The sequence below is a fragment of the Delphinapterus leucas genome, chromosome 9, assembly GCF_059928025.1.
Source record: "Delphinapterus leucas isolate spDelLeu-1000000601 "Yukka" chromosome 9, BTC_Dleu_Yukka2, whole genome shotgun sequence".
NCBI classification, from domain to species: Eukaryota; Metazoa; Chordata; class Mammalia; order Artiodactyla; family Monodontidae; genus Delphinapterus; species Delphinapterus leucas.
This window is the reverse complement of record NC_143137.1, coordinates 70533093-70544100: the sequence shown is the minus strand read 5'-3', so window position 1 is coordinate 70544100 and position 11008 is coordinate 70533093. Positions and strand designations below refer to the sequence as shown.

Genomic DNA, 11008 nt, shown 5'->3' with positions numbered 1-11008 from the left:
ACCCAATCCAAAAATGGGCAGAAGACCTAAACAGACATTTCTTCAAATGTCTATTTGAAGATATACAGATTGCCAACATACACACGAAAGGATGCTCAACATCATTAATCATTAGAGAAATGCAAATCAAAACTACAATGAGATATCATCTCACTCTGGTCAGAATGGCCATCATCAAAAAATCTAGAAACAATAAATGCTGGAGAGGGTGGTGGAGAAAAGGGAACCCTCTTGCACTGTTGGTGGGAATCTAAACTGATACAGCCACTATGGAGAACAGTATGGAGGTTCCTTAAAAAACTAAAAATAGAACTACCATACGACCCAGCAATCCTACTACTGGGCATATACCCTGAGAAAACCATAATTCAAAAAGAGTCATGTACCAAAATGTCCATTGCAGCTGTATTTACAATAGCCAGGACATGGAAGCAACCTAAGTGTCCATCAACAGATGAATGGATAAAGAAGATGTGGCACATATATATAATGGAATATTACTCAGCCATAAAAAGAAACGAAACTGAGTTACTTGTAGTGAGGTGGATGGACCTAAAGTCTGTCATACAGAGTGAAGTAAGTCAGAAAGAGAAAAACAAATACTGTATGCTAACACATACATATGCAATCTAAGAAAAAAAAAAGTTAATTAAGAACCTAGGGGCAAGACGGGAATAAAGACACAGACCTACTAGAGAATGGACTTGAGGATATGGGGAGGGGAAAGGGTAAGCTGTGACAAAGTGAGAGAGTGGCATGGACATATATACACTGCCAAACGTAAAATAGATAGCTAGTGGGAAGCAGCCGCATGGCACAGGGAGATCAGCTCGGTGCTTTGTGACCACCTAGAGGGGTGGGATAGGGAGGGTGGGAGGGAAGGAGATGCAAGAGGAAAGAGAAATGGGAACGTATGTATATGTATAACTGATTCAGTGTGTTATAAAGCAGAAACTAACACACTATTGTAAAGCAGTTATACTCCAATAATGATGTTTAAAAAAAAAATAATGTGAGACAGTTAAAGACCAGATAATGCAGAGTCTTGAATTTCAATATGTCCTCCAGTGTCCCATAGGCAACAGAGAACTATTAGAAGGAATATAAAGTTTCAGTTACACTAGATGAATAAGTTCTAGAGATCTGCAAAAAAAAAAAAAAAAAAAAAAGCTTTGATTCATTTCATATATGTTACAATATTTTGACTGAAATTAATAAAAACTTCAAAAACATAGGTGACAAAGAAGATTAGCTATAAATTTTCATTTATTTTCTGAATTTACTCAATGCTACTTCTGCAGCTTAGAACAACTTTTTGACATATAGTTATTTTCTCAGTATTACTCATCTGTAAGGAATCCTAAAAATTCTTAAACCAACCTTCACATTTTTATAAAAGGAAATTAAAGTTCCAGGAATTAAAAGGTGAAGCATTACTGTAAACGTCTACTTAAATGCCAAGTCAAGATTAGAGCAAAGATTCCTAATTCCTGTTTCAGTCTTCATTTAAAGTGAAAAATAAAAGTAAAAGCAACGTCCAGAGATCTTGAGTATTTGAAGAACAACATTTAAAGCTGGGGAAACAGAAGTGGGTAAATAGTTGCCCTCATGGGACTCGCGTTCTAGTGCGTGAGACAGACAAACCAGTGTCAAGACTGAACTCTGGTAACAACTAGTTTTCTGTACACTGACTCACCTTTTCCTCTAGCCGTAATTCCTTCCTGGAGAGCCTCAAATCCTTACCCTGGGCTTCTCTCTCTCACTGCCCTGTGGACTTTGTTCTGTCAACTGGCTTCTGGTTCACCTGCTTGCAGATGATTTCAAGATGCCACACCCAGTCTAACCCATACAAGCTGCCTAGGTTACTGCAGCCGCTTAAAATAACTTCACTTGAATCCCCAATTTCACTTCACAGCCGACAAAACCAAAACCAAACATATTCTCCCTCAAAACTGACTTCCTATTTTCAATTTCCCCATTCCTATTCCTACTATTATTATTCTCCAGAATTCTGAGTCCTAAATTTTAAGTCACCTTTAACTCACCTGTGGCTCCCATTATCTAGTCAGTCTCTATATCCTATGTGTATTAGTCAAGGTTCTCCAGAGAAACAAAGATTTATTATATAAGAGATTGGCTCACACAATATGGGGGCCGGTGAGTCCAAAATCTGCAGAGTTCATTGATGTCCCAGTTAGTGTGTCAAGGCCAGAGAGCTGCTATAAAATCAGGAAGAACTAAAGCTGTCAGACAGAATTCTCTCTCATCTGGGGGAGGTGAGACTTTTGTTCTACTCAGGCCTTCAACAAACTGCATGAGGCCCAGTCATATTATAGAGGTTCAATCTGCTTTACTCAGTCTACAGATTCAAATTTTAATCTTATCAAAAAACACCCTCAGAGAAACACCCAGAATAATGTTTGACCAAATATCTCGGCACCCAGTGGCTCAGTCAAATTGACACAAAAAGTGAACCATCACACTACGGTTTTACTTTGCAAAAGTTTCACACTCTTTATTCTCACTCTCACTACCATTATCTCAGTTCAGGTCCTTATGCTCTCCTACTGGTTTCCAGCAGAAGGATGTAAAACAGCCCCATCCCATCCTTTAGTTCAGATATCACTGGGTACACTGTGGATACACTTATTATCAAAAATGTTGTTTTCATCATATTCTTGTTCTATTCCTTAATTCACAATGGCATCTTACTCTAAATAGATCCAATTCTTTTCCTTATAATATATTGTTCTATATAATCCAGCCCTACCTGCCTCACTGACCTGTTTCTTCCATCAATCTCCTAAACCAGAACTTACATTATAAGTGGCCAATAGTAAAGTATGTTCTTCACTCATCAGTGCCCTTTCTCTACTCAACATACTCTCCTTTTCTGGAAAGCACTGTGCATTCTTCTCTGCCTACCCCAATCCCATCTACCTGCTAAGATTTGTCTCCAGCTTCAACTCCTTTTGAAGTTTTCCTAATTCTACAAACCATATAAATATCTTTCAATTTTCTAAACCTCATATGCATTTAAGCTAAACAGATGTTTAGCTTACTCTAAACTACTCTGTCTCGTACTCTGTTTTATTTCTGTTGTACATTCCTCTCTCCCTAGTCCCTAGTCTCACCCTACGGCCTCCAAATACATACCTTCTATTTATCTTGGGCTGAAAATCTTTGAATCTGTGATGTGTAAAGCAATGGATATACAGAGAGGTACTACTCTCAAGGACCTTACAGTTTCATGTGAGAGATAGATAATTATCCAAATAATTATGGAGCAATGTACTGCATGCTATAACAAAGGTACAAAACTCTAAGAGAATACAAGTAATTTAACAGAGGGAAAATCTAAACTGTAGAATCTAAATAGTAGAACAATGTGGTAGGGGATAAATTTAACAGGAGGAGGAGTGGAAAAGGCATTTCAAAAACTGAAAATAACCAATGAAAAGGAATAGAGACACTGAAAAATATATATATATATGTAATGAGACATTTACCAAAATGATAAACATACTGGTATAAAGGATCAGAACCCAGGCACAGAATGGCTGAAAAACAAGAGATTAAATTCAGCAGAAGAATAACTGAGTATTAGGTGGAGCCCCAGAAGCAAAAACATGTCTGTAATACTGATAATGCTAAGTCCACAATTTGAATGGGCCCAAGGAGAATCAGCACGGCTGGAGGATGGAGGCAAGCCACTTCTAACCGAGGCAGCTGGCAGTCCCTAAAGCACAGGTGAAATGCTGTTCATTCCTTATCCATGATCCTAAACAACAAAGATTTTCCATAACTCATTTGGCAATAAATCTAAGCTCATCTAGCAACAAAAACTGGCCTAGAAAGATATGAGGCTGTTTATTGTCTTCATCTCATTTAGCATTAATATCTATGAATTTCACTGCAGGAATATTAATTGTTTTTATTATGAGTAGTTGTCCCAGATCCCATTAAAGGTTACATAACGTGTAACACTGAGTATGTGCTCCATACTACATTTTTAAAGTCTTATAAATTCTCAGTTCCAAAACATACCTGGTCCCTAGGGTTTTGGATAAGATTCTACGGACCTTAGATTTTGAGATTCCATAGAACCAGTCAGATACACAAAGGGATCTATCATCCAAAAAAGGTTTCAGAGTGCATGAAAGATCCATTTAGAATGGTTTTGTTAAATGGAGGATAAGTTTTCAGTGCCATACACATTCTATTATTGACCACTTCTGTTATCAGTGGCAAAATTTATTTTATTTATACTTAAATAATATTAGTTAAAAACAAAAATAAACTGCCAATCATGAACTCTTAGATCAACTTTCCCCCCCCCTTATAATGCCAAGAATACCAGAAAAAAACTTGTAAAACAACATTCTCTTTGCCTCCTATAACCTTAACAGATAGTTTCCTGGAATTGTCTATTCAAATAGAAAATTAATTTCCATGCACAGCTGGAAATACCACATTGGCAGGCAAGAAAAACATCAAAAACCAGTAGATTAAATAAAAAGTGGAAGAACTACAAAGACTCGACAGAATAGAACTTGCTCAGTAACATGGTCATATGACAAAAGCTTTTCGTGTGTTTATTTAATATATGAATACATCTTTTAAAGTGAAGTAGCAATAATCAAGGAAGCTCTGGATCCAGAAAAACAATTAGGGGATTATATCATTCAAGAAGTTTTTCTAGTGTTGTATGAAAGGAGAAAAGCTTAGCAATCCTCTTGCCAGGGATGAAAGAGGTCCTTGGGCCTGCATAACACATGGTTAAGACATAGCCACCTACTCTGTGGCATCTAACCATGTTTTTTTTTGTTGTTGTTGTTGTTGTTTACTTTGGGATGATGGAAAAGTTCTGAAGATGAATATTGGTGATGGTTGCACAAAAATGGGAAGGTACTTAATGTCACTAAAGTGTATACTCAAAAAGGGTTAAAATGGTAAATTTTATGATATATATTTTACTATAATAGAAAAATAATTTCAGTAATATACAAAAAGCTCTTACCAATCAGTAACAAAAGAGAACAATCTAAAAGAAAAATGGGCAAAGGGCACAAACAAATTCAGCATAGGGGAAGAAATTCTAGCATTTATGTGGAAAAAATGTTCAAAATCACTACAAGTCAAGAAAACAAGTAAAAATGACTACAGACTATCATGTTTAACTTTCAAATTAGCAGAGATTTTAAAGATTGAGAATTTAAAAAAGAAAAGAGGTACTTTTGTCTTCCCACTGACAAGATCAGGCTCTGGTTTTCTATCTCCCTCCATTGCCTTGGACCGACTGGGTATCCCTCTTTGTACTGAGAACCATCAAGAAAAAGCAGGCTCATGGTGCCATGTGGGGACTACTCCCTGATGCTGTCACTGACTCAGGAAATGACTTGTGTGGCCAATATTCAACTAATAACCAAACTAAACCAAATAATACACTTTGCACAAACACTTTAAAAACAAAAGAAGGAAAGACAGAAAACAGAACACTACCTTCAGGAACTGCCACACAGAAAGGCAAACAAGAAACAGCAACAACATGGGAAGAACAAAACTCAACAGGGCATCCAGCCAGTGGGACCCCTTGGTCCTGTTGCCTTGATTCTCAGATAGTCAGAGAAAAATTTTTAAAAAAATTAAAAACCTCCATCAGCTCTTAGTGCAGAACTGACACTTTTAAATAGCAACAGGGAGAAAGTTCAATAAAAATAAATGTGTTACGAAAGCAAGATAGAGAAAAACATTCTACATGAACTTTTCACTGCACGAATTCCTAATGAGTGAAAGGTTGAGTTCAAGACACCAGGAACATTTCCAGATAAAGCATAATAGATTTCCAAAGTGGCATATTTTGTTATAAAACATGGAGCTACATCTCTATTATCTTTGGCAAACAATCCCAAAATATCTTGTACTTCAGTAAATCTGAAGGGATATCCCACAAGCAAAGTGAGGGATCAATTTAAGTGTTTGAATATTTATTCTCCATAGAGGAGAAGGTAAGTGCTGGCAAAATACCTGGCACAAAACAAGAGCTCAATAAATATTTGTGGAACTGAACTGAAACAAGTGGTAGAAGTTAGTAAAATTACCTGCATCTATTGATGAAATATATCAGGTTATTGTTCCAACTTTCCACCTGACTGAAGCTACGAAAAATAACTGGGCTTATCGATAGAGAGAGGTTCTGTTCTTTTCCACTTGGTATCACAAGTACCAACCAACCCACAGGCAAGGTGCTCAGAGGCTCAGTGAAGACTCATCTTCCCCAGAATCAATATCTTTGACCCAATTCCTTCTGAAAAAAATATAGAAATTTTAAAGTATGGGGCAGAGAATGTATAAGATGTATAGGTGATCAAAACAAAATTCTTAACAAGAGAGAGACTTGTTTGTTGATAGATAAGCTACCTCTAGGAGACCCACTCAAATCAACTGGGAGTCAGCCTCTTTCAATTTCCTCATCTGAAAAATGGGAGGACTCAATCAATAGGTTTCAAGCTTCTACAACTGCTACTCATACTGAAAAATACATTTCATATTAAGTGCAGTATGCATATTTATACATATATAGAAACATGCTTTTCTATATAAAAATATCAGTTTTGCAAATTAACCCTTAAATCTTACAATGTGGGTGCACTCTGGTATGCTGTAGTGTATTTTATTCTATGTCATTGTTTACCTGCAACCACTAAATTGATTTCATGGCACACTAATAGTTCATGACATGCAGTTTGGAAAACACTGGACTAGATGATTCCAGTTCATTAAGTGAAAAATCATGATATAATCCCTACAACATCTTTGCCTTCCCTTCTTCTTCACAGTAAATACTCATGATCTTTTCCACTCAAACAGCTTTAAAAGTGATTTTCCCAGGGTGCATGAATACTGCCAAACCCGACAGCAGAAGCAAGCCACAGAGATTCTGCAATAAAAAGTTAAACATCTACCAAAGGAACCCCCTTCTACTCATAATGAAGTACATTTGACTCTTTGTAAACCATCAGGCAACAGCTAAATCAGGCAAGAGTCAAAATGATACTCATGCAGTGGCAGCAAACCACATAAATCTTGATTTTAATTAAATAAAAGATATTTCAAAGTAGTTGCATTCTCCCTTCCAAACTATAGAATTTGTTTCCTGAAATAAGAATATTCTGACTTTCTAGAATAGCATCTATTGTCACTTTTGTAGATTTTCTTAATTGGCTGCCTTCTGCTGTAACACCCCCACCTCATCCCACCTCCTTTCCACCATCTTTAGTAATGCCCCAGACTAGTGGTGTGTAGGAATCTCTTGTGAAAAATGAGCTTGCTTTGAGTAAAACAATTCTTCTCGATCACAACTGGAGTTTTTTCAGTATATAGCTGGGGAAAGGCCTTGTTTACTTCTCATTATAGCTTAAAAACCACCTAAAATATCATCTCTGCAAAGGTATTACAGTCTTGACATGGAATCCTAACAGTATCATTTGTGCTTGTCAATGATTTCAAGATGCTTTATTCTAAACCTTCTCTTGGTTTCTAAGTCTACAGGGTAAAGAAGAAATAAGTTCTTCTTCATAATTTATAATAACATAAATTATATTTATATTATAATTTATAATAAATTATAAAAATAAATATTTTAATCATTATAGTTTATAAAATAAAATGTAAAACCTCCAAGTTTTAAGTTTAAAAAGCATATCAGTTCATAGATATCAGACAAGTACTAATGTCAAAAACTTAGGTCCATTGTAGTCCTATAATCAAAGCATTCTCTGTATTTTCCAAACTTGGCAAGACATATTTTTATTTTTAATTTTTGAACTACTAATTCTGGAGGGAAAACAAACACCATTAACTTCCTCTTCAGTCACTAGCTGCCTGTGCCATGTGTTTGTATCGCTTCCTGCCACAAGGAAATACATTTGGAACAAAGAAAGATATTCAAAAGAGAGCTCTCTAGGTTAATCTAAAATCATTCTTTCAGGAATTGAGAAAGAGTGTAAACATATTTCAGTAATGGCACAGGATGATAAAACTACTCAGAAAACCTTCACATTGCTTTATTACGTGACTTCATCTAATGCTCAAAACAGCTCTGCAAAGATTATTTGATGAATAAACTGTTAAGTTAGGTAACTTTTCTTCACCCACACAGCTAATAAGAAGCAGAGGCAGAATTTAAATCCATTCTGTTTCAGGCCTAACCTCATGGTGAACACTATATCACACTGTTCTCCCTATGACCCTTTTGATCAAATTGTAGGTTTTTGCTTTATCCTATTCATCCAAACCATCACAGTTTTTTGCATATGTGTGGTGGGGAAAGTGATCAGTAGAGGCTGTAGATGATGACAAGAACATGAGGACTGATTTACCATTTTACAGCTAAGTTGTGTTCAACAGTGATTTATTGAGTCCTAGGTACCAGGTAGTACACTAAATACTGGGGATCCTAAACAAAGGTACAAATTATAGTTCATGCCCTAAGGAGTCTGTAAGAAATTTAGTAAAAGCTGTCCTAGTCTGCTTAAGCTGTTATAACAAAATACCATAGACTGAGTGTTTTAAACAATATAAATTCATTTCTCACAGTCCAAGATAAAGGTGCTGGCAGATTTGGTGTCTGATGAGGGCCCTCTTCCTGGTTTGCAGATGTGCCTTCTAGCTGTGTGCTCACATGGCCTTTCTTGGGTATATGCACATGGAGAGAGAAATCTCTCTCTCCCTCTTCCTCTTCTTATAGGGGACTAATGCCATCATGAGGGTTTATCCTTTATGATGTAATGTAAACCTAATTATCTCCAAAGCCCACCCCCCTCTAAATATCATCACACTGGGGACTAGAGTTTCAGTATATAAGTTTTCAACATATGAACTTCAATATATGAATGGGCTTCAACATATAAATTTCAGCCCATAACAGGAACCGAACAGGAAAACAAATAATCCCAATTACTTTGATACATGTAATTCCAAAAACATTATCACTTAATTGCATTTAACAAATATTTATTGATAGTGAAAGGAAAGTAAATTTTTGACAGTGGGTAAAAATCTATGAGACAGATAATATTCTCTACATTATACAAATGAAGAAACAGGCTCAGAGATGATAATTTCTCCAAGATCAAAAAGTGAGGAAGTGAAGGATTTACACATGAATCTACCTAGCTTCAAAACCCAGCCGCTTTCCATTGGAGCAGGAGAGCTGTAACCAAGGACAACAGCCTCCCTCACTGGCTCTCCTAGGGTGTGCAAAGCATGGCCTTCCCTGGCAAGAAAGAGAGTAGCCTCAGAAGCCAGGTACAAACACACACAGCACATACAATCCCTCTTTAACAGAGGTGACTAAAGCCTGAATGCTGGTACAATAAAAGCAGGTCAGGGAACTGATTAAGAGCACATATCCTGGACCAGCCTGTCCCACCTGGGAAAAGAGAACATTCCACCCAGGAATAGTAGATCCACCAATTTCATGGCCAAACATACTATGACTATAATTCTCAAAAAATATTTCATAATGCCGAGTAACAGGAGAATAAAAATGCATACATATTTGAAATATTACATCAATATAAAAAAAGTATTTTAATGTAGAAGCAAATCAACCTAGGATTTGCTAGGTGACACAGATCCATTTATCCTTCTTCAGCTCTGAGAAAGTTAGTGTTATTCAGTGAATATCAAGGCATAGCAAAATTTTAAGGGTATACATCTGTTCTGGCACTGTGCAAAGTAGGTACTTAATAAATATGCTGTGCATAAATGGATGGAGGAATGGCTAGATGCAGAAAAGAATGAATTAGTATTCATATTACTTGATCATTTTTGGAATATATAATTAAATAATTTATTTTACTTAGGGATTTAAAATGATTTCTTCACCTTCCAATTAAATATCTATCCATATTTACTTCTAAGCCTAATTTGTATGATAGCCAAAGGGTCTAATTTTTCCTTTCCAGAAACAAAACAATTACATGCTACTATTTTACTTGGAATTTTTAAAATTTGAGGTTCAAATTACTATATTTAAAAGGAATTTGGGGAAAGACAAATTACTGAGAAGAAAAACATGTGTGTGTATATATATACATATATAGTATGATAATATAAGAGATTTTAAAAACTAGGTAATTTTGCTTATTAGTCGTGCAAACTGGGAAAGATAAAAGAACAAGAGGAAAGCAAAGATCTTTATTTCAATGTACTACTTAACAGCCATTTCACTGATAATATAGAAAGTTTTACAGAACAATGACTCTACTCCATTTTACTTTCTGGTTATTATCTGTCACTTGTTTCATAACCTTATTTTGTGAAAGTTTTACCTTGCAATATTAGGGGTCTTTTTATAATTCAGCTTGTATAATTCTGGGGAAGGACAAGCCATACACGTATACGTGTGTGTGTCTATGTCTGTCTCTGTCTCTCTGTGTCTCTGTCTCTGTCTCTGTCTTTCTCACTCTCTAAATTATATATATTGTATATATATAATATATATAATTTAGAAATGGGACAATTCATATGCTAGTTAAACATTTATTTACAAGTTAAACTCCTTTATGTATTTCATATTTATTCACAAAATAGCTCATGCTCATATAGATGCGAGAAAATCACCGCTTTAGAAAATTCACTTTAATTAATGTGGCTTTAGGTTTTTCAGCACTTGGTTTGCACCTTAGTGATGTGTGTGAAAGAGTGGCCAGGAGAACTCAGATATGACTAAGTGTCATAATGTCAGGTGGTCCTGGCTGATCTCCTCAACACACAGTGTTAGCAGGAATCCTTGGGTGGTCACAGTTGTGTACCTGTGCTCTGAGTCTCTCTGAGGACCACCAGGCCTTACCGCACCCCACAAGGCGTTGCAAATCCCCGAGAATTTTGGCTCAGTAGGTTCAAGTAGGGCCTGGGAACTTGTGTTTTAATAACTCCAGGTGCTTCTTATCAGGCAAGCCTAAAAAACACTGATATCATGTATGGGAAGGAGCACACTGAG

The 11008-nt window shown here is 36.1% G+C and overlaps 1 non-coding gene across 1 annotated transcript; it reads left to right on the top strand.

Moving 5' to 3' along the window:
* Positions 1–4701: 4701 nt before the first annotated feature.
* LOC115801726 (U6atac minor spliceosomal RNA) lies at positions 4702–4824 on the top strand. The gene has a single exon (XR_004022071.1). It is a non-coding gene; the product is annotated as a U6atac minor spliceosomal RNA (small nuclear RNA).
* The last annotated feature ends 6184 nt before the right edge of the window (positions 4825–11008 follow it).